Below are 25057 nucleotides of genomic sequence, written 5' to 3' on the forward strand. Positions count from 1 at the left end.
AGAGAATCTATAACTCAGTAATCGAGAAAGATACACAGTGAGCTGCACCACAGGGATCTGTCAACCGGAGAGTGCACTTGCCGGATACCTGCAGCAACAAATAATCTGTTGCAGGGACTCCAGGTCAAGATGACATATGAAAACTTTAGACATTAATGAAACCTGACTCAAGCAGACTGGAAACTGAACAGACTTACACAAAGCTGAAATCAAGGACTCAGTGGAAAAAATCCACCCCTCTGCCGAAGTATGAAATGCTGCTGCTAATATGTCATGGCCACATCCAGAAGGTCTGGATTCACTCTGTGCTCAAGATATGATGCTATACTTGTACAAATTAAAGAGGCAAAGATAACCTTGATGTCTTAAGCACTGGAAGGACCTTCGCAGTCAAACGGTTTAGAGCACTACTGACAGCTTGCAGCAATGTACCCTCTTTATGACAGAAAAGTCATCTGACAACTTTTAGTCATGATAATGTCTCATGGGCATGTGCTGTTAATATGAAGAATACTTCCTTTTTCTCAGGGTGTGTTAGATGGAATCAAAATTGTGAAATCTGCACTTCGGTTTAAAATAGATTGTGGGCGTGTAGTTCTGGATAAATCCAAGTAAATAGATAATGGAGTCAAAAGAGACTGCAGATACTGGAATACTGCACAATAAACAACCTGCTGGAAGGACTGAGTGGGTTGAGCAGCATCTGTGGAGATAAATTGCCATTTCAGGTCGAGACCCTTCATCTGAACTATGAGATAAGAAAATAGATTAATTTGCTTTGCCACTTCTTACAATACGTCAGCTGGGCTCCAGAGTCATTCCAAAGCATCCTATCATTTTTTTGATAGTGAACTGTAATTAGTGAAAACTTCATTTGGAAAAAATAATGTTAAATGTTTCTCAACAAGGCACACTCAGTTAAAGCCAGTTTCCCTGGGTCCAAGTAGCCGAGTCACCTCTAGGACCAGAGGGCACAGCTTCAGAATAAAGGGACGTCCATTTAGAATGGAGGTGAGGAGGAATTTCCTTAGCTGGAGCGCAGTGAATCTGTAGAATTCATTGTCACAGGTGGCTTTGGGGGCCAAGTCGTTGGGCATGTTTAAGGCAGAGGATGATAGGTTTTTGATTAGTCAGGGTGAGAAGGGTTACGAGGAGAAGGCAAGAGATTGCTGCTGAGAGGGGAATGGATCAGCCATGATGAAACGGCGGAGCAAATAAGAGAAGGCAAATGGCCTAAATCGGCTCCTGCTCATCTTTTGGTCTAAGTGCTGTTGAAGGAAGAATCACAACTGTATTATAGAATCCTGCTTCACTAATTACCCCATTCTAGACTGAACACTGCAAATCAAGTCAAGTTTATTGTCATATAACTATATACATGTATATAACGTATATATATATATATATATATATATATATATAAATGAGAAGATTCTTTGAACCAGGGTGTAAAGCACAGTTGTACAATGTCCAACAAAATCCTTGTTCAGATAGTTTTGTTCAATTATTTGACGAAGAAGTTCACATTACATATCAGATATTTCACATGGTAAAGAAGTAAACTTTGTGATTTCTTTTTTACTCTAAGAAAATAATACACCAAAATGGGGACCGGACTGTGATTTAAAAAAAAAATTTGTTGATGCACCTAAGCTTGCTGTTGGGGTAGCATTGCCTAGAACTGGGCTCCGTGCTTGGTATATCAGATATGATCTAGAAAAGGCCATAAAAAGATGCTGGGCAGGAAAGAGCAGAATCAAGTGTAGAGCTAATGCAAGCTGACAAAGAGAAGAAAATCAACATAACATAATTAACCTAAGAGACTCGGAAGATGCTGTAAATCCAGAGCATACACACAAAATGCTGGAGGAACAGAGGAGGTCAGGCAGCATTTATGGAGAGGAATAAAGAGCAGACATTTTGGGCCAAGACCCTTCATCAGGACTGGGAAGGAAGGGGAAGAAGCCAGAATAAGAAGGTGGAGAGATGGAATGGAATACAAGCTAGAAAGTGAAGCCTGGTGAGAGGGGAAGGTATCATTAGTTCTCTGTCTGGGTCACTAGATCTTTGGTTTACTTCTACCCCTTACTCCATCTCTGTGACCAGTGAAAGAAAGGAAAGCAAGACCCTACGCTCCTCCCTCAACACCATTCAGGGCCCCAAACAGGCATCACTTCACATGTGTATTCGATACTCCCGGTGTGCAGAAGAGAGATCCTGATGAGGGAGACAATACTTGGGCATCCAGATGCACTGGCCTACCCATTGAAGATTATTGCTCAAGATGAAGGCTTGTATTCTGGAAAGCATTCATATTGTTCTGGCAGTCCTTCCATTTGGCTCACAGCATCTGGCACAAATATCACCAGTGGAACCTCTCAAAGATCGAATGTAGCATTGGTGGACAGTCCTGGTTTTGGAGAGTGAATAGTACAGCAGCCCTTTAATCTAGAACAACAGTCAACTTCAAAAGACTTCTGTTTTAAAAGATCCATTGTCATAATTCAAAGCAAGCAGCAGTGGTACAGCTGAGTGCTGGATTTCCCCATCAATGGTAGGCTCGTTAGACGGGGCACTGTCTAAGTGTTCCTCATACCACAAACCACATGGATAGAACAGAGGAAAGTTGGTTGAGAACCTTTGTGCTGACAATGTTCAGGGACAGGCCAAGGCTCTTATGCGAAATATTAAGGCAAGGGTCCACAACGTTTTTTGCACTGTGGACCGGTTTATTATTGACAATATTCTTATGGACTGGCCGATCCCGGGGGGGTGGGGGGTTGCCAATGGACAAGAGTAGCAGTCAAATACGTTGTGTTTACCTTGAGAAAGACTATCATGACCATGAAGCCTTGCGTGGGCACCTGTGTGGGCATGCGTGTACCTGCCGATTTTTTTCTACAAATCGTCGTTGGCGATTCTGTTGAGGGTGGGGTGTTAATCACCACTGGAATGTAGGTGATAAGTGGCTAATACACTCAATTTCATTTCTAAAAGGGTTTATCTAATGAGTTTAATATTAAACACACTGCGCATATTTTCCTCGCATGAATATAGTGATAAGTCAATTATCAGGGGAGCTTGAAGTAAGTGTTGAATGAACTTCCAGTAGAAGTGGTAGAGGCAGGTTCGATATTATCATTTAAAGAAAAATTGGATAGGTATATGGACAGGAAAGGAATGGAGGGTTATGGGCAGAGTGCAGGTCGGTGGGACTAGGTGAGAGTAGCGTTCAGCACGGCCTAGAAGGGCAGAGATGGCCTGTTTCCGTGCTGTAATTGTTGTATGGTTATATAAGTCAATAGCATCATAACATTTTAAGTAACGTTTGGCTATTAAACACACAGCACATATTTTCCCCGTATGAACATATAAAATCATTGTAACACACCAATATCGCTGAATCAGTGGGAGCCCTGGGCTTGTTTTTTTCTGCAACAAGACGGTCCCATCAAGGGTGATGGGAGACAGCGATACTCGAAGGGGGTTCCTTATGTCCAGTCTATTCAGCAATTGAGTTTTCGTTGCATTCATTGCAGAAAACTCTGCTTTGCAGAAAAATGTTGGAAATAGAAGCAACGTTTTCAGTGCTTTCGTGGCTATCTCAGGATATTTAGCCTTGACTTTGATCTGGAATACTGGCACAGATGTTATGTCAAACATACTTTTCAGCCCGTCGTCACTTGCAAGCTCGAGGAGTTGATCTCCTTCCCGCGCTGACATGGATGACGCGCAGATAATGTCCTCGCCTGTGTTCAAGCTCAACAGTGCGTGACAGGGAATGAGGAAAGGTGCAGCTGACTCATATCGCCAAAGCATATCGTTTCCTCACGGCCTGGTAGCACATGCTTTACAGCCTAGTACCTGTCCGCGGCCCGGTGGTTGCGGATTGCTGTATTAAGGAGATAAGAGACTCAAGTCATCCTGTGCAGAAGGCTGACATCACCAAACTTTCGTCTGCAAATTAAAGATGATGGATGCCTTTGAAGATTGTTTTGTTTTAATCCTAAAGCAGCCAAAATTCAAGATTGTCTCTTAAGTCAGTGGCAGTAAAGTCAAAGGAAACATTGTACTCCAAGAATGATCCAAAATGTTCTTAATGGCAGAGAAAACTATGGAAAACTGAGGGCTGCACACACAGAGTAACTGTAAAGGGGAAATAGACCCACTGATTTTGGCTCCATGCCACTGGAACTCAACCAACAATTACTAAGATCCTGTGCAATGAATATGCACCAGATTTTATCTGTGAGACATGATCTGAGTAGGCTTTTCCAGATTCAAAGCTTAGTGGGAATGACAGAAAAGTAACAGGGACCAGATAAAAATATGCAGATCGGCAGCATATGCTTGATAGCCTTCAGATATACATGCTCAAACAGGATATTCTGAATCAAGTAGCTGGCTCATATCCACTTAATGTAAACCCAGAAGTTGTTTCATTAATAAGATTTTAAGATTTCTAAGCATATTAGAAGTAATCAGTTATCCTAATTCAAATACATTAATTAAGGGTCTTTACAAATTAGTGCAGTAATTGAAGTGTACACTGCTGTATCACATGGTCTTCAGGATTAGCATGTCCCCTGGAATGAGAATACTAATGGAATCAGTGGCGAATTGGATTATTATCAAATTATATGCAGGGAGTTGTGCCATTGATGGACTGTTGTTCTATGATTCTGGCTGCCCCCTTCTGTCATGGTCCGGTCCATTGACTCCTCATTTCAGTTAATTTCCTTTTCCCCGTGTTCCACTGGGCTCCTTGATTAGGGCACCTAATCCTCATTCGAACCGGCAGCATAAAAACTCCGGCTTACAACTCCTCGCTGCTGGTTCATCACCGTAGCCAGTGAGGCTATGCTCGTCCTGAAGCCGCCGAGAATCGTGAACTCTAAGTTGCTTCGGTGCCTGTGGCTGCTTTGGGAATTCTGTCGTTCTCGTGTCCGGCTGAGTATTGCAGGCCATTTGTCACTGCTCCAAGCTGCGATATGAATTGTCTGTCGTTGTTTGGTTTTGTCGCTCTGTGTTCCAGTCAAGTCCAAGTCCAGGCTCTGTGTTTCAGTCATGTCCAAGTCCAGGCTCTGTGTTCCAGTCATGTCCAAGTCCAGGCTCTGTGTTTCAGTCATGTCCAAGTCTGTCTCCGAGTCCAATTTATGTCCAAGTCCATCTCCGTATCAAGTTTCCATGCCTGTGTCCTGCACTTGGGTCTGCTCCAGCCGCTCCCAAATGCCCCACTGCAACACCCTCATCCTGTTGTACTGGGTACTTGGCTCAAACCATTACACTTCCTGTTGTAGTGCTAGGAACTGGCTCAATTTCTTGCCCTTACTGTTGGCAAAGAGTGTTGCACAAAGAAAGTAGGTGCTGGGAACTTGATATGAATCCTTTCCTTCCCACAGCATAGATTAGTCATGGTTCAATGTGCAGAGATTGCCGTGACAGCATGTGTCAAGCTGGGTGCAACACATGGAATCAGAATCAGGTTTATTATTACTAATATATTTTGTGAAGATTGTTGTTTTGAGGAACAGTAAAGTGTGAAATCTAAAAGTTACTTTAAATAGATAAATAGTGCAAAAGATGACTAATGAGGGTGTTTTCATGGATCATTCAGAAATTTTATAGTGGAAGAGAAAAAGATATTCCTAAAACATCAGGTGTGGGCGCTCGGGCACAGTGCCCAACTTAGCTAGTCCCATTTGCCTTTGTTTGGTCTATTTCTCTCTAAACTTTTCCTATCCAAATTCTTACCTAAATGTCTTTTGAATAGTCATCATTACCTGCCTCAACTATAGACCTTATGGAGCTATTTCCAAAAATGTACCACTCTCTCTGTGGTAAGTTCCCTTTCAGGCTGAAGGTTGAGTATTGGACCACTGTTTGCTGTGACCAGACATTCAAGGATATATCCGAGTGAGTGAAGTCCATTGCTCAGAACAGGAAGCACTTGTTCCAAGTGATGACAGACTGACGGGATTCTGCAGTCTCTGTAGCTAGAAAGAACTGTCTGGTGTAGGGAGAGCAGCTTCAAGCGCATCAAGCAGCAGTTGAGGAGAGAAACCATAGAATTCCAGCACAGGAATATTCTCAACGGAGACCAGTGTCAAACATTGCCCAAAGCATTTCTCAATCTTTTTCACCTCATGGAGATCTCATCTTCGATAAGCCTCTCATTGCTCTGAACTTAATCATCAGGACAACTGGGAAGCTGTTCAGCTCATAAAACCCCACCCCAGAAGCAAAATCACCAACTCCCAATAGTTCTGTTGCAGTCTGCAGTCAATATTTTCAATTGCACATGCTTGGAGGTCAAGCACCTAAATAGATTTGACGTATTCTTTAAAAAAAAATTGAGAGGTCCTTACACTCAACATTCACAGGGTGTAAGTTCTCCAGCAACCTACCCTTGCTACACCACACTGCCCTCAGTCATTTTCTGTATGAGCACAGGACAACATGTACCACTTCCCATTTCTCTGGAACCACCTCTCAGTGAAGGTAGATGATGATGATTAAATTAACTATCATCTTCTAAGGGAAAGGGGATTTGAAATTGAGACCCTACAAATTGATGGAAAATACACGGGCAGCCATAGTCCCTATATCCCTGAGAACTGCCCTACTGAAAGCAAGACCTCAAGGAAACTAACATCACAAAATCTTCTCAGTTCATTGGAAGGCAAAGCATCCTCTCACAAACCAAAAACCCTAGCACTGAAGTCTGAGTTACATTCAATTAATCACCAGGTTCCTGAAGCAGAAACTCTATTTTGAGCTCTGTCGTGGAATGAGATTAACAGAAGGCAAAGATTCCTTGAAAAAAGGGAAAATCCCCACTATCCACCCAGCTTGCATTAGTGTGCTACCTCCATGGTGTGTCTACAGTCAAAAGCATTCAACAAATAACAAAATAGATCTCTAAAGATGGCAACAGCAGCATGCAAATCATTCCAACTTGCTTTAACCTCTCCAGTTATCACATTTCTTTAAAGTTCAAATGTCAAAGTTCAAAGCAAATTTATTATCAAAGTGCATATATGTCACCATATACTGTCAAAAGCACAGACTCTGCTGCAGGGTCTATGCATCCCTGCAGGCAGACTGCACAGCAGGTTCGGCAATTGCGCTCGTGAATATGCACATTCTGACGATACCACACTGCAAGTTGAAAAGTGCAGCAAGAAACGGTTGAGTAAAAAAATAGCAGTGCAGCACATGCTTCCTCAGGGCAGTAGAGTTTTAAAAAAAAGCAGAAACTGGACAAATTCACGGGTTCATAGCAGTCAGTACTAGGTGATCATAAAGCTTAAACAGAAATGTCTGGTTATCTTATGTGCGATCTGTGCCTTGTGTTGGGTGTGACTGTTAGTACTGTGTTTTGCCTCTTGGCCCCAGAGTAATGCTGTTTTGTTTGGCTATATTCCTGAATGGTTGAATAACAATTAAATATCTACTTTGAACTTGAACTTGCAATTAGTTTTGCAACAACAGTAATAGTGCCAAGACATAAAATTGCCCAAGATACAAAACAACAAACAATGCAAGAATTGATTAATGTGGTAGCCTTCATGTTTCCATGGATCAATCAGCATTATGATGATGGAAGGAAGTAGTTGTGCCTGAATTGCTAAGTGTGGTTTGACTATAATAATATGCAGAGATGGCTGAGTATTGAAAAGTCGCAAATAATTTTCAAATGTTTTCACTTTTCTTGGAATTGTAACTCACATATGAAATCAAAATAACAACCGCTGTTCAATACTGATTTGTGTAACCTAACCTACACTGTGACAGGTGAGACAGTTTTATGTTGGTATTTAAGTCTAAGCATAAGGTAATTTCAAGAATCTGTATTAAGTTCTCAAGTCTGTATTCTGAATAACATTGAATCCTCCAATTTCAAGTAACCCGTTCTGCTTTGGTCCACTTTTCTTTCTTGCTAGTCCAACAAGTTCCATCTGCACACGTCCAACAACTTCCTGATCACTGTTTTTTCCTCATTTTCCATCCACTCCATCTACCCATCACACACTCTCCCCACACTGGCTTCCCTCCTTTAATTGTTCCTCTCTAACCACCCCCCCCGCCTTATTGGTCCCATGCCCTTCTGCTGACAAATTCCCTCATCTGCAGTCCTTTGCTGTCTCCACCACTCAGTTTCCCTTTCCACTTTCTCCTGTCAATCACCCTTCTCGACCTGGATCCTCCTACAGCTTGCCAGTCCTTGCCCTCTGCCTTCTCACCATCTCCCTTTATTCTTTTACCTCTGATGAAGGGATTTGATTTGAAACAGTGACTATTCATTTCCCTCTACCAATGCTGCCAGACCCACTGAATTCCTCCAGCAGTTTGATTTTGCTCGCGATTTACAGCATTTAGGACAAAATTTCAAGAGAGAAGAAATCTTTGATACTTAAATTCTTGCAAGTGACTGCTGAGTGACCTTAGTCCAATTGTACTACCGTCTTTAAGATTCCCCATCTGGACTTCGGTTCAAATCCAAGAAACCACTATTCAATGGCACACTAGGAATAACTTCACCAAATGGACAGTGGATGGCTCACTGGCATTGCTCAAGGGAATTTAGGGATTGATAATAAACACTGGCATTGCCAGTGACACTCAGCTCCCCCCCAAAAAATCTTAAAGCTGGTGCAAATTCATAGTTGTTACATTAGCACCAGCAACACAGGTTCAATTGGCTGTTCTCTGTAAGGTACATGTTCTCCCCAAAGCTCCGTGGGTTTCCACCGGATGCTCAGGTTTCCTCCCGTCTTCCTGTGCCGCCCTAACTCAGCCTGCCCACACGACTCTAACCCACCTCTAATGTTCAGTTCTTAATTGTTCCACATACTAATCAAAGGATTAATAGGAACAAAAGTGAATTTAACAGCCAGTTTTGTGATGCGTAAGCTGACATAGTCCAGAGTCAGCAGAACTGAGCTGCAAATCAAATCAAACATAAATCCTGTTTCATTAGTACTCAGGGAATCAACAACACGGGGTATGTTCTGTCTGTTGACAAGGTGAGCAGAAGTGCAGTGACACTGTGGGGTGACAGATTTAATGTAAATCCTCAGCATTAACTTCAGATCCCAAGAAGTCTCGTTCATCAGCTGATTACTGCCTATCACTCCTGTCAGCTTCTGCCGTCAACACTGAGAACGGCAAGAACACAGCAGAAACATTAGATGAGTTTTATAGTAAATTAAAACAAATTTACATGCTATATACAGGTCTGAATGTGTTTTTAGTCAATATTTCAAAGTACATGTGAAATACCTTACTATTATGTTTTGTAACTTCAAAACATTAAACTAATTCAAAGGAAGATTAGGAAGTCCGGGAATGTGGGTCTAACTTCAAGTTTACTTCAAGCGAGGCATGCATGCATCAGATGGTAGTGTAACAATATATTTATACATATAAATTTTATGTTCGATATCGAGGGAGAGTGCAGAGCACACAAAGGTGTCAGCAACATGCAGGTACTCAACTGAACCACTCCCATATGGGAGTCGCTAAATTAGTTGCATAGGAACAACCTATAAACTAGCACAACATCTACCCTTCTTGAAGAAGAAAATAGAACTATGTGCTTCCTGTCCATAGAACTGCATTGAAATTATAGTCATTGAATTTGAGCGATTTAGTTCACTTTATCCAAAGCATGTAACTCATGCTCCTTACATAACATAAAAAAGAATTGCCAACATTATAACTGTCTTTCTCTTTTTAATGGTCCCAAACTTTCTTCTTTTTCCTCCGCTTTTTCTACCAATTCCTTTTTTTTAAAAAGAACAGTCTCATTTTGTGAAACATCTTCAACATTAGAGCTTTTTTTCTAAAAAGCTGCTAAATCTAATGTCGTTCTGGGTAGACTACTCTGGCAAAGTGAGAAGGAGATGAGTTATTAACTTCAAGCTTTCTGCATAATCACTCAAAGAGTTGAACTGCATGTGCATGTAACAAGAGCTGTATAACTCATCTCCTTCTACCTTTGGCCACTAACTTATCAATCACCCCTGCTGTGGACCACTTTCTGGAGGTCCAAGACGCCATCCGTATGCTCCACGACTGCTGGACTAAGTGTGTAAATGTAGGAGGGGACTATGTTGAAATATAAATGTGCTAGGTTTTCTAAAATTGACTCCTTCTACCTTAGGCCACAAACTTATCAATCACCCCCTGTACACTCTGTTCCACCTGATTTCGCCTTGTGATGTTCTGATCAGAAATGATCATGGTGCATGCTGCCAGACTATTGTTCCTTTGGTGAATTAGTCTGAAATCTGAATTGGCGACAAACGTTTTCCTCTGTGTCTGAGATCATGCATGCTCTTCATCTTCTTATTGTGTGTTGTCTCAAAATTTCTGACTTTGTTCAGTAAGAGAAGTTGGAGAAGGGAAGGAAAAACAAGGAGGCTTGTTTCTGGTCTCTGGCATATTGACAGCTCTGAGGGGCTGTAGCCATTCGCAAGAGGTGTGGAGCGATAACAGTGCTTTGTAGGGGTCTTTTGCCTTTGGTAGGGGACTCTTAACAGTTTGCACTGCTCTTTCCCCTTTTCCGTTCGCAGGGGGGTACTGCGGACTGCCTGTCTGGTATTTGAACTCATAGTCTCTAGTAAAGGCTTTGAATTGTGGACCACTGTCTGACACAAGAGTCATTGGTATTCCACGGTGAGCGAACACAGCTTTTAGGGTGCTGAGGATGTAGAGGACTGTTTGGACACTTCAACATTCCGTGAATAGTTATCTACAGTGAGAAGGTATTTTTCTCTTTCCAGCTCGAAAATGTCTGTGCCTGCAATTTGACATGGAAAGTCTGTGGGACAGAGAAGTTCAGCATGATTTTTGTGCAGTTTTCTGCATGCTTCACATTGCTTTACCTAATCTCCCAGCTGTGTGCTCAGACCAGGTCACCACATGGATTGCCCTCCTCTTCGGTGACAGTTTTTGATGTTTTGATGTCCTTGGTAGATTTGACTGATGATTTTGGCATGCATAGAAGCAGAAATGGAGTCTGGAGCCCTTTAGCAGCAAGCCATCAAGAATGCTGACTGTGTCTCTTTCAATCCAGTAAGGTCTGAGTTCGTGAGCTCCTTTTGGAACAGCTAGCCATCCATGCTCACAATATTGTAGGAACTTGCTGCAGATTTGGTCCTTTTTCAACTCAGTGCGAATTTCATCCAGTTTACTCAGAGATACAGGAAGGCTTTCACATACCTGAGCTAAGTGGATGTTGCTATTACTGATGACAGTGGAGTCAGCTTCTGTCCATTCACTTTTGCATGGCATCCTTGACAGTGTCTGGTGTTGTGAAAAATTTGTCAGGAGGATTTTCAATGTCATAACAGTATCGAATAAGCCTCACTCTGAATCTTTGCAGATGTGGAGGTAAGTCATCCAAGTGTTTCGAGCTGAGGGAGCTGACAAATGGCTTGTGGTCTGTGTCAAGAAGGAACTTAGTGCCAAACAAGTAGCAGCTGAGGCATTCACAAACCCACACGAGAACCAGCATCTCCTTTTTGATTTGGGGATAATGCTGTTCAGTAGGAGTCAATGCCATATGTCACCACTTTCCAAGCACCACTGCAGTGTTACTACCCCTAGGCCAAAGAAACAGGTGTCTGCTGCAACATTGTTTGCTTTGTTCAGATTTAAGAACGCCAATATTGGCAGAGAGATAAACTGTGTTTCTAAGTGAGGAGAATAACTTCTCCTGTGGTGCATCCCAGGTCAAAGCGTTTCTGAGAGGAGGTCTTGTAGTGGCTTTGTTTACTACACCAAATCTGGAATGGACTTTCCCAGGTGATTTACCATGCCAAGGAAACTGTGGATATCTGATACATTTTGTACATTGTTCCATGTTCCAAACTCCTGCCAGTTTATCTGAATCTGGATGCACTTCCTCTGAGGACAGTTGGTGGCTTCACTTCCAAATTTGCATTTCTTTTTGGTCAGGGTAATCCCAGCCAGTTTCAATTTCTCCAAGGCAACTTCAATATTATCATGATTCTTCACTTGAGCCTCTAAGGATGAGTACATCATCCATGTGGTAGACTACTGTGTCCAGTCCTCCTGGTATGGCCTCCTGTATGTTGGTGAGACTCAACATAGATTGGGAAACTGCTTTGCAGACCTATTCTCTGTCCGCCAGAAAAAGTGGGATCTCCCAGTGGCCACCCATTTTAATTCCTCTTCTCATTCCTATTCCCATATGTCTATCCATGAACCCCTCTACTGTCATGATAAGGACACACTCAGGTTGGAGGAACACCACCTTATATTCTGTCTGGGTAGCTTCCAACCTGATGGCATGAACATCGATTTCTTGAACTTCCAGTAATACCCCCACCCCCCCTTCACCATTCCCCATCCCCTTTTTCCTCTCTCACCTTATTTCCTTGCCTGCCCATCAACTCCCTCTGGTGCTCCTCTACCCTTTTCTTTCTTCCATGGCCTTCTGTACTCTCCTGCTAGATTCCCCCTTCTCCAGCCCTGTATCTCTTTCACCAATCAACTTCCCAGCTTGTTACTTCACCCCTCCCCCTCCCAGTTTCATCTATCACTTTGTGTTTCTCCCTCCCCTCCCCCTACTCCTCACCTTTTTTTCTCCAGTCTTGCTGAAGAGCCTCAGCCTGAAACGTTGACTGTACTCTTTTCCATACACGCTGCCTGGTATTTTGTGCGTGTTGTTTGGATCTTCAACATCTGCAGATTTTCTCTTGTTTGACAGACTACTCCTCCCAGCCACTCCAAAATCAGCTTTATCCTCATCTAAAAGAGTTCTGGGGCTAATGAGACACCAATAGGGAGTTTCTTGAAGGCATAGCATCCATATGGTGCAATAAGAGTTGTGACATTCTGTGACTCAGGAGCTAAACAAATCTACAGAACCCCGAGTTTGCACCTAATTTGGAGAAGAACTTTGCTCCACCCAGCATACCCTATGTGTGCTCAATAGAGAGCAAATAAACTTCTCCTTCCTCACTACGTTATTCAATTTTGTTAGATCATCATAGATCCTGACTGTGCCATCTGGCTTGGGAACAGGAAGAATGCCCGCACACCAGTCAGTGAGTCCATTTGCTCTAGTTATGATGTCAAGTGCCTCCATTCTCTCAAGTTCAGCTTTGACTTTGTTCATCAATGGGACTGGTATATGCTCACTGTGGTCAGAGTAGGATATCACTTCTGGCCTCAGTTGGATAAAGTACTCTTCTTTCAGTACTCCCAGGCCTGTGAACAAGTCCAGGTACTTCTCCTGCCACTGAGCATCGTTTAGTGAATCCAACCTTTGCAGCGAGGTTCAGTTTCTTAATGGCATGTCACCCCAGTAGTGGTGAGAAGAGACTCTGAACAACACAGACATTCTCTTTTATCTGTTTCTCATTTTAAAGGATGAAAATAGTAAACATTCCTTTCAAAGTGAGCTTATGTTTCCCTGGCCCCATGAGCACTCCCTTTGTTAGGTTCAGCATAATGCCTGTTTTCTTCACCAGTTTTGTGAACAGGAATATGGGGACGACTGTGATATCTGCCTAGTGTCCATTTTGAAAGTCACTGCCTCATCTTGCAACTGAGCAGTAAAGCAGCCTTACCTCTTTGAATCTAGAGCACCAAGGAAAGCTCTTTTCATCTGAATCATGGTTTCATTTGACCTCCTGAGGAACTGTTTTAGAGTCACACTGGCTTTTATAATGGTCAGCACCATTGAATTGATGGCACTTCACTTCTTTGGCTGGGCAGAGCTCTTTGACGTGGAATAGAGACCTGCCGCACCTCCTGCAGTTGAGCATTTTACCTGCTCTATGTTTCTCTTGTCTGTTTTGTTCGAGCTGAGCCCTACTGCCACCTCTTTCTGTAGTCTTTCTGACTGCACCTTGTTTGTAACCTTGTTGTACAGATTCTCACTTTACTACTGCATCATTTTCATGCTGAGTTCTGCCTGTGGCTGATGAACATTCTCAGTCAGCCTGACCATAGTAATAGCTTTCTCTAGTGTGAGGTTTGTCTGCAACACAAGTCTCTCTGACAATTTGGCGTCTAGTAGCCTGATAACAATGCTGTCTCTAATGAGCTCATCTCTCAGATTTCCATATGCACAGTTGCCTGACAGGGCATACAATGCTATGATGAAGGAATTTACTTTCATCTGGCTCCTGCTTTCTGGAGTTGAACTTTGCCCTCACATATATTACATTTCACTTTTCTGTGAAATATTCTTTGAATTTGTCCTGCACTGTTTTGTACTCCTTTTTCTGAGCACCTGTCAGTCCTAATCCACCTATGATGTCATCTGCTTTGTCACCCATGCAGTATATCAGTGTGCTTACTTGATGCTCTTCTGAAGCCTGAGTGCAATTGCTTGGAACCCTAAATCTCTCAAAGCCTCTGAGCCCCTGCATTAGAAAAATCAATGTCTCAGGGGGCTTTATTAAGTAAGTATATGGTATTTTCTCCATTTTCCTATTTGTTTAGTTTTTCATTTACTTGGATTACGAAAGTAGTCTTTTCTCTCCTTGACAGTTTGACGAACTTCTCTGCTGTGTCTGCCCACAGATTGGTACAATGTACAGAATCCACTTGAGTGTAGCTTAAAGACTTTGCCTTGCAACTCTGGCCAGTTCTCAGCTCACACAGTGCATGCAATTAGCAAAGAAGCATAGGCATTTTAGGTTGACAAGTCTCTGGATATTTAGCATAGATATATGTGAACAAGAACAAACTTAGTGTAAATTTTTTCTTGATGGGGATCTCTGTAGCACCAATTCATCAATGATCACCACTTATGACACCATGTTGTGTTTGATATTGAGGGATAGTGTGGAGAAAGGCATCCAGACACCAGCCTTGCAGGATATTCAACTGAACTTTATTGATAACACTGCTTGTACAGTATGTGAACCCCTCCCCATAATGTATATATGTGTACATACATACATATACACACACAAAGATTATATATATAGGCATCTGTTAGTCTCATGACACCATGGACTTGCGCCTTGGAAGGTTTCCAGGGCGCAGGCCTGGGCAAGATTCTATGGAAGACCGGCAGTTGCCCATGCTGCAAGTCTCCCCTTTCCATGGCACTGATGTTGTCAAAGGGAAGGGCATTAGGACCCATACAGTTTGGCACCAGTGTCGTTGCAAAGCAATGTGTGGTTAAGTGCCTTACTCAAGGACACAACATGCTGCCTCAGCCAAGGCTCGAACACAATATATACACACAGAATATAGCTCAAATATAACTGAAACATTAAACACAACACTCAATCCCTGCATAGCTATAAACTCCAACTCAATAGAGAATGCATCTCAACTAAATACACAGTGTACTATATACAGATATCCACAGCACAGTAAATTTTAAATTGTCCTATTCAGGCCTTAAAAATTTAATGGTTGTGGATGATTTCTTACTCTTGTATAACTTCCCTGACAAGGGCAGTTAGTCTGCTTGGCAGGTGAGACTTGTGGCTGTGAACAATCTCAGGTTCTCCGGTCTCCTCCGTTGTGCTTGTATGAAATGACTCTGAGACTCTTAGAGACTGCAGAACGCGGTTCTTATAGTGGTAGCCACCTGTCTTCTTCCTTATTCTTCTTCTAGTTTGTGCATCTTGACCTTGATGCATTTAGTTCACCTGATTAATCCTCCTACTGTTCCCATTTACAATCTGATGTATCCTCTTGGTTTCGTTACCCACAACAACTCTTCACTTGGCCTATGGATCCATGGTCAGTGGTATGTTCTTCATGTGAGATGTGGGAACTCTGGGAGACCTCCAGTCACCCTGATTACAAAATAGACACAAGGTGCATCCAGCTGCAGCTCCTTTGGATGCTGTTGGGGAGGGAGCAACCTATCAAAGGTAACCCTCAGTCTCTGGCTCTGAGTCTCTGTCAGTGGCAGGAGGGGTGTGATGGCTTGGGAATGAGAGAAGTGGAATAGTTTCAGTGCATTGCATATTTAGAGGAGCTGACAGGAGATTCTGCGGACACGAAAGAATGAAAGAAGTACTGTACTTGGTTTGTATGCCTCCTCCCAGTTGCCATACATTCACCACTCTCTGACTAAAGGAGCTCCTCATCTCCATTCTAAATGGACATCCTTCTATTCTGAGGCAGTGCCCTCTGGTCCTAGACTCCCCTACTATAGGAAACATCCTCGCCATATCCATTCTATCAAGGCGTTTCAACATCCGATAAGTTTCAATGAGATCCCCCATCATCCTTCAGTATTCCAGGGTGTACAGGCCCAGAGCCATCAAGCAGTTCTAATATGGTAACTCTTCTATTCCTAAAATCATTCTCGTGAACCTCCTCTGAACTCTCTGCATTGTCAGTATATCCTTTCTTAGACAATGGGCCCAAACTGCTCACAATACTCTAAGTGAAGCCTTTATAAAGCCTCAATATTACATCCTTGCTTTTATATTCAAATCCTCTCAAAGTGAATGCTAACATCACATTTGCCTTTCTCACCACCAACTCAACCTGTAATTAGCCTTTAGGAAATCCTGCACAAGGACTCACAGTCCCTTTGTATTTCAGATTTTTGAATTTTCTCTACATTTAGAAAATATTCTACGCTGTTATTTCTTCTACCCAAGTGCATGACTATACACATCCAGGCACTATATCCCATAGGTCACTCCTTTGCTCATTCTCCTAATCTAAGTCCTTCTGTAGTAGCTCTACTTCCTCAAAACTATCTGCCCCTCCACCTGTCTTCAAATCGTCACGCAAACTTGGTCATGAAGCCATCAATTCCTCAATTATTCACATTCACCTCTGGTGAAAGCCATATTGCTTCCCTGTTGTTAGTTTTCAGATTGTAAATCTCAAGGTTACATAGTCTTCTGTCAACTCTCTTAGCAAATTTTTCATCAACAGTGTGCTCTTTTTGAAACAGCAACTTCATATTTTAGCTTTTTCTCTACTTTGTGCTATCCATTTATTTTTGTCTGCCCAACATACTCATATCTGTCCTATGTTGTTGCATTTCCAATAAGTTTCACCTTTACACCTGCATTGGTCTGGTGTAAATGAGTCACTGTCACAATGGCAACACAATTTGTTTGGCCAGGTTGGTTTCTACCTGGACATTGCAATTTTGTTCACACCCACTTTCATTCCTGACTGCAACTCAATTGTCTCTCTGTCTGTGGTTTGTATTGTTACAGCAATTTCAACCGTTCTTTTAAATGTGAGTTGTGCTTCAGTTAGGAGCCATTTTTGAATGCTTTCTTGTAAGGTCCCACAAACTAAATGATCTCTCAGTGTTAAACCAGTTACTGAACTGACCATGTTCAGATAATTTTTTCAATTCAGCCACATATGCTGAAATGGATTCCCCTCTTTTTTTGTTCCACTTATGAAACCTAAAGCGTTCTGCAATCAACAATGGCTTTGGTTCTGAATGTTCCTGTATTACTTTGACAACATCAGCAAAGCTCATTTCTGCTGGTATGGTTGGACCAGTTGAACTACAAAGCAAACTACAAACATTATGCCTTTAAACCCAATGCACTCAGCAAAACTGGTACTTGTTTCTCATTTGCTTCATTTGCTTCAAAGTATTTTTGAACTAGCTCAGCATACATTTTCCAGTTACTTTTTGTGTAATCAAACACATCAATGTTTCCAATGCTGCTGTTCCTTTCTGCTTTTTAAAAAAATGATTATCACCTGATACTCACTGTTTATGAACTCATGAATTCTTCTGTTTTTTAACTTGTCTGAAGAACAAGTGCTGCTCTATTTCACCATTCCTCATGTGACTTAATCTAAGTCACAATAATAGACAAACAAAATCTGCCTAAACTAACAACACACAAATAATTGTGTTTCTCTTGTCAATATTGAGTACGCCATTTAAACAATCACTGTCTAGGTTCAAAACCTCTGGGATAATGCCTTTTGCAAATGCTATATAGAGTCAAATATTCCAATTAACGAAATGAGAGTGAGGTGTGGGTTGCAGAGGTGCCCTGCCCTATAAAAAAACACACTAAGCCAGGTTACTGACAGTGCCTGATCTTCTCAAGAAATATCTGTTTATCATGTGTTCATCAGTCCACTATGTTACGTACCCTGTAACTGGGTTGCCAAACCAGCAGAAATGGACTACTTAGTTGGAGTCTGGATTACTGGAACTAAGAAAGTTTTATTAAAGAAATAAGCAACACAGTACTCTAATAGTAAGGATATAAATGCAACAGGTTGGCAATGAATAAACACACATGTACACAGAACTAGGATAATAGGATCAATCAAGCTCTATCGCAGTCTAGGGGTAAAATGATCAATCACAAGTGACAGAGTTCAGTTCAATTTAGTTCAGTTCGCAGTAATCGCTGTTGTGCCATTGGAGAGAGAGAGAATGAATATGCAAATCGAATTCCAAACAGACCTTCGATATTCCTCGCAGTTAGCTTTTGGGCGAGCCCTTTGTAATGTCTTCTGAGGTCACCGACTGTGACCCCTCCGTTCCAGATACGATCGTTCTTCTGCAGTGAACCCGGCACCCAGGCAAGGGCGGACACACACACCAGGTTCCCGCCCGACCGTATCTTTCTACCCTGTGCGTCTATGGCTGGTCCCGCGACCAGACCTCCACAACTCTCACCAACTTGTGGGGGCACACCGTTTCCAGGGTCTCATTACCTCGTGGTGTCGTGTGTCTGTTGCCTTAGCGAACCTGTCCCTTTTTATCCCCCTGCTGGGGTATCGCCTGTCCATCAAACTTCAAACAGTTCAAAGCAACCGGTCTCTGACAATACTCGGAACTGCGTCTCCTTTCGGTAATCTCTCTCGTGTCTCTCTTAATAGCATTTTGAATGTTCCCCCATTGTCCTCTTATCGGCATCAATCTTCTGATAACTGGTTTTGTCACAATTATAAGAGAAATTGTCTACAAATGGAGGAAACTCAGTACTATTACTACCATCCCTAGAAGTGGGCATCCTGCAAAGATCACACCAAAAGTACAATGTGCAATGCTGAAGGAGGTGAAAAAGAAACCCCCACCCCCCTGGGCAACAGCAAAAGACCTGCAGAAAGCTCTAACACTTGCTAAAGTCTCTGTTCATGTGTCCACTGTAAGAAAAACACTGAACAAGGACGGTGTTCATGAAAGGACACCACAGAGGAAACAACTGCTCTCCAAAAAAAAAAATGCTACACGTCTCAAGTTTTCAAAAGACCACCTGGATGTTGTTCAACATTTCTGGGACAATGATGAGACAAAAGTTGAACTTTTTAGCAGTAACGCACGCCACTATCCTTAGAGGGAAAAGTGCACTGCACACCAACAACAAAATCGCAAAGAAACTGCGAAGTATGCTGGAAGAAGCATCATGGTTTGGGGCTGCTATGCTGCCTCAGGGCCTGGACAGCTTGTAATTGTTGATGGAACAATGAATTCAATATTGTATCAAGCCATTTTACAGGAAAATGTTAGGGTAGCGGTCCATCATCTGAAGCTTAATAGAAGTTGGATGATGCAACAAGACAATGATCTGAAACACAAGAGTAAATCAACAAAAGAAAATTCGTGCTTTGGAATGGCCAAGTTAGAGTCCAGACCTTAACCCAATTGAGATGTTGTGGCATGACCTGAAGAGGACTGTTCATGCAAGGTATCCCACAAAAATTGAAGAACTGAAACAGTTTTATATGGAGGAATGGTCTAAAATTCCTCCTCGCTGTTGTGCAAGTTTGATCAGCAGCTGCAGGAAACATTTGGTGGAGGTTATTGCTGCTTAAGGAGGTTCTACCAATTATTAAATACAAGGCTTCACATACATCTTCCAGCCTGGACTGTAAATGATTAAACAACGATCAATTGATGGATACAGATGTGAGTGCATAGTGGAACATCTGGAAAACTTCTGAAATGCCCGCTTTGCTACCGCTGCTACTCTGTGGTAACCAGAATCTCTGGAGCTGAAGGCCTCAAAATTGTCGGCTTTGTGTGTTTCAGCGGCTGGGGAGAGGTCGAAGGCGCTCGGCAGAGGATGGTGCTTGAGAAGCTGTATCGGAGAGGTCGCTCGGAAGCTCGGAGTTTTCAGACGGATGGACTCAGGGTCGGCTGGGGTCGACTGCTTCCAAGGTATCGGCAAGTTGACGGTGCCTGGAGGTTTATGGCAGGGAGTTTCTCCCTTTTGCCGCCGCTATCGGGGACTCAGGAGTCGATTGATTTGGGACTTTGAGACTTTTTTTTACTGTGCCTATGGACTGTTCTTCATCAAATTATGGTATTGCTTTGCACTGCTGTAGCTATATGTTATAATTATGTGGTTTTGTCAGTGTTAGTCTTCCGTCTGTCTTGTTTTCTGTGATATCACACCGGAGAAACATTGTATCATTTCTTAATGCATGTATGCGTTTCTAAATGACAATAAAAGAGGACTGAGTGTTCTCATAATCTAAATTGTGGGATTGAGTTTAGGAGCCGAGAGGTAATGTTGCAGCTATATAGGACCCTGGTCAGACCCCACTTAAGAGTACCGTGCTCAGTTCTGGTCGCCTCTCTACAGGAAAGGATGTGGAAACCATAGAAAGGATGCAGAGATTTACATGGATTTTGCCTGGATTAGGGAGCATGCCTTATGAGAATAGGTTGAGTAAACTTGGCCTTTTCTCCTTAGAGTGGCGGAGGATGAGACATGACTTGATAGAGGTGTACAAGATGATAAGAGGTATTGATCGTGTGGATAGTTAGAGACTTTTTCCCAGGGCTGAAATGGCTAGCACAAGAGGGCACATTTTTAAGGTGCTTGGAAGTAGCTACAGAGGAGATGTCAAGGTAGGTTTTTTTTATGCAGAGAATGGTGAGAGCGTGGAATGTGCTGCCAGCGATGGTGGTGGAGGTGGATATGATAGGGGCTTTTAAGAGACTCCTGGATATGTACATGGAGCTTAGAAAAACAGAGGGCTATGGGTAACCCTAGGTAATTTCTAAAGTAGGTACGTGTTCAGCACAGCATTGTGGGCCGAAGGGCTTGTATTGTGCTGTAGGTTCTCTATGTTTCTAATGTGTTCAATAAAGACATGAAAAGTATAATTGTGTGTTATTAGTTTAGGCAGATTGTGTTTGTCTAGTATTGTGACTTAGATGAAAATCAGGCCCATTTTATGAGTAATTAATGCAGAAATCTATGTAACAGCAAAGGGTTTACAAACTTATTCTTGCAATTGTACCCACACACACGTACAGACACACGTACACACACACCTCTACTACATGCAGACATCCACAGTATAGTAAATTTTAAATTGTCCCATTCAAACCTAAAGATTTATTTGCTGTGGAGAATTTCTTATGCTTGTGAGATAACATCTTTCCTGACAAGAGGGGATCACTCTGCTTGGCAGGTGAAACTTGTGGCTGTGAATCTCAGATTCTGGGTGGTTGTAGGAGTTGACTGGGTCTGATAGTGGAAGCCAACTTTCTTCTCTAGCAATTGACTCTGCTCTCCCCAACTGATGGATGTTTTGTCTCCAGATTATATCAGACGCAATCTCCACGATGTAGAAGAGTGGTCCATTACTGTACATAACCTTTCCGAGTACCCACTATTGATCAACCTCTGTAGTCGCTCAGCAGGACTGCTTGATCAGGAGTGAAACGTCAAACCTCCTTGTTTGAAAAGCCTTCAATTAGTCGCAGGTATTTGTCCTGCATACTCCTTCTGAGACTGGTCCTGAGGAGGTCCAAGTGTCAGCACAAGGAACGACCCAGGATCAGCACGGCTGGTGAGATGTTCGTTGTGGAGTGTGTTTGCGTTACAATATGCAAGGAGGAAATTGGTGGGCTTCCAGTTCGGTGTGCGTGTAGTGTGTTCTGCTGACATTGCCCGCAGTGCGTTCTTTAAAATCTGGACAAACCTTTCCACCAACTTTTTGTGGCTGGGTGGTTCAGAGAAGATGTAACATGTCTTATTCCATTATTTTTAGGAATGATTGAAGCTGCTTCTCCACAAGCTATGGTCCATTGTCATTGAATAAGTGTTCTGGAATGCCAGTCCTTGTGAAGAGGCTTCTCAATACATTGACAGTGTGTGAGGCTGTCATGGAAGCGATTGGGAACACCTCTGGCCGCTTTGTAGCTATATCTACTACTACCAAGAAAGTTGTAGCCATGAACGGTCTGGCAAAATCCACATGAATTCTCTGCCAGTGCAATGCAGGTTATTCCCAGAGATGTAGAGGCACTGCCTCTGGGTGTCCTCTGGATGTGCTGGTATTGCGAACAATGCATGGCAAGTTGTTTAATCCGCTGATCTATCCCAGGCCACCAGACAAAACTTTGAGCCAACTCTTTCATTATGACCATGCCTAGAAGAGTAGCATGTAGCTCTTCCAACACTTTAGCTCTCAGCTCAGATGGCACAACAGCTCTCAATCCCCACATGAGCCTTCCTCCTTCAAGGGCAAGTTCATCTCAGCGCTGGTAAAAATAGGGAAACTGGAGTTTCTGTTGCAGATTCCAGCTATTTTGGGTGACTCTGTAGCGCTGAGACAGTGTGGGGTCTTTTCAGGGTTCCCTTTGTATCATCTCTGTTGTAATAGGGAGACTTTCGATTTGCGTTAGGGAGAATGTATCAAGAGCGGTGTCTTTTCTTCGTAAATTTTTCCAGTACTTCCTTTTCCAAGGGTATATGGGACAATTCATAAGCATTTCCATGATTATTTGTCCTCTTGAATTCACTTTCTTGTAATTGTGTTCACAGTGCCCACCTCTGTATTCATACAGCTGCTGTTGAAAATGGACACTAGTGGTTGATGATCAGTAATGAGGATGAACTCTCTCCCATGCACGTGCTGGTTGAAGTGTTTTAAACCCCAAACCAGACTCAAGTCCTCTCTGTGAATCTGTGCATAACTTTTCTCTGCAGTGCTAAGGAACGTGATACAAAGGATATGGGGCATTCACTTCTGTCGCACAGAGCATGTGACATGACTGTACATATCCCATCAGGCTAGGCATCACAGGCAAACTTCATAAGGTGTGAGCGCAATGCCTGATGTCATCACTTTCTTTACCTTTTTGAAAGCCACCTAACTCTGCTTTGTCCATTGCCATTTCTTCCTGACCTGCAGTACTGAGTTCAAGGGTGCAGCACAGAAGCCGGGTTTGGTAGGAACCTATTATAGCAAATGACAAATCCTAAAAAAAGATAACTGTGACACATCCTTTGGCCTAGTGGTTTCCACCACTGCTTGAATTTCCTCAGCATGTTAATGTAAACGTTGTCCGTCAATTATATGACAACATTCAGTTTAAAGGTTCGTTTTTGTTGTCAAAGTATGCATGTACAACTCTAACACATTTGCTTTCTGATGCTTGGTTTAAAGAATCCAAACTGGTGTCAGGCTCTGAGCTGATAATCTAAGCTTTTTAGCACAGTCTTGAGGTTAGAGACATTCCTTATCATCCTTACTGGTAATAATGATGTCATCCAGGTAACACTAGGTGTGCGAGCAGCCTTTCAGCACCTGCTTCACGGTAAGTCCACAGGCCTCAGCTAAATCCACTTTGCTGACGTGTTTCCCTCCAGAAAAGTTTGCAGATATATCCTTTATCCTGGGCAGAGTGTATTGATCTACTTTCAGAACTGGGTTGACCGTGACCTTAAAATCATGACAGATCCTAACAAAACAAGAGGAATTCTGCAGATGCTGGAAATTCAAACAACACACTTTATCAAAGTTGCTGGTGAAAGCAGCAGGCCAGGCAGCATCTCTAGGAAGAGGTACAGTCGACATTTCAGGCCGAGACCCTTCGTCAGGACGGTCTCCAAAGGGTCTCGGCCTGAAACGTCGACTGTACCTCTTCCTAGAGATGCTGCCTGGCCTGCTGCGTTCACCAGCAACTTTAATAAAGTGTGACAGATCCTAACAAATCCATTCTCCTTGGCAGCTGGGACCACTGGCATTTCCCATGAGGTCAGCCTTGCAAAGAATTCCTTCAGCTTCCATGCAATTTTGCTCATCAACTACTTTATCATGGATGGTATAATGATGTGGACGGACTTTGCAAAACTTGGTGTGGTATTTTCAATTAACTCTATTTTACCTTTGATATATTTGAGTTTTCTAATGCCATCCTTGGTTCAGTCCCTTCCCACCTATATCTCATGCCCTGGATCTTTCAATAACTTTCCCTGGCCCTGACTGCCTCACCTTCACCATGAATGTTCAGTTCCTATACACATCTATTCCTCCATCAAGAAGACCTCAAAGCCCTCCACTTCTTTTATGACAAGATAACCAACCAATACCCCTCCACCACCACCTTATCTGGTAGAACCATTTTTCCTACAGCTCCCCTGACTTTCTCCAAGCCCGAGAAGCAGCTATGGGTACTCACATGAACCCAAGCCATGCCTGTGTTGGGTATGTAGAACAGTCTATGTTCAAAGCCTTCCCTGGTTATACTCCCCATCTCTACCTCTGTTACACTAACAACTGCATTGGTGCTGATTTATGTATCCATACCGAGTTTGTCAATTTTGTCTCTAACTTCCACTCTGCCCTTAAATTCACTTGGTCCATCTCTGACATCCCTCTCCCCTTTCTTGATCTCTCTGTTTCCTTTTTACATACTTACTGACTCCCCTGGTTTCCTTGACAAAACCTCTGCTCACCCTATCTCTGTACAACTGCTATTCCCTTTTCTCTGTTTCTTTGCCTCCACCACACCTGCTTCCAGGATGAGGCTTTCCATTCCTCCTTCAAAGAACAGGGGTTCCCTCCACTATTGATGATGCCCTCACCCACATCTCCTCCATTTCCCGTACACTCACCCCATCTGCCCACCATCATAACAGTGATGAGTCCATCCTGTCCTTATCAACCACCCCATCTAACACATTATCCTCTGCAACTTTAGCCATCTTCAAAGGGATTCTACCATAAATACACCTTTACCTCCCCCTCCGCTTCCATCCCCACTAATCTCCCTCCAGGCACTTATCCTTGCAAGTGTCCTAGGTGCTATACCTGCCCAAACACCTCCTTCCTCATCTCCATTCAGGAT

The 25057-nt window shown here is 42.8% G+C and overlaps 1 protein-coding gene across 2 annotated transcripts in view; it reads right to left on the reverse strand.

The window, feature by feature from the left end:
- The window catches only part of LOC134357919 (leukocyte elastase inhibitor-like), an 80185-nt gene that overhangs the window by 36872 nt on the left and 18256 nt on the right, over positions 1-25057 (reverse strand). Inside the window, exon 1 of one of the 2 annotated variants that reach the window (XM_063069693.1) lies at positions 198-458. The exons of the other annotated variant lie outside the window; for it this stretch is intronic. The gene's annotated coding sequence lies outside the window, so the exon portion shown is untranslated. Of the gene's footprint in view, positions 1-197; positions 459-25057 lie in introns of those variants that run through there. 2 annotated transcript variants of the gene reach the window in all.

The sequence above is a fragment of the Mobula hypostoma genome, chromosome 17 (genome assembly GCF_963921235.1).
Source record: "Mobula hypostoma chromosome 17, sMobHyp1.1, whole genome shotgun sequence".
Lineage (NCBI taxonomy): Eukaryota > Metazoa > Chordata > Chondrichthyes > Myliobatiformes > Myliobatidae > Mobula > Mobula hypostoma.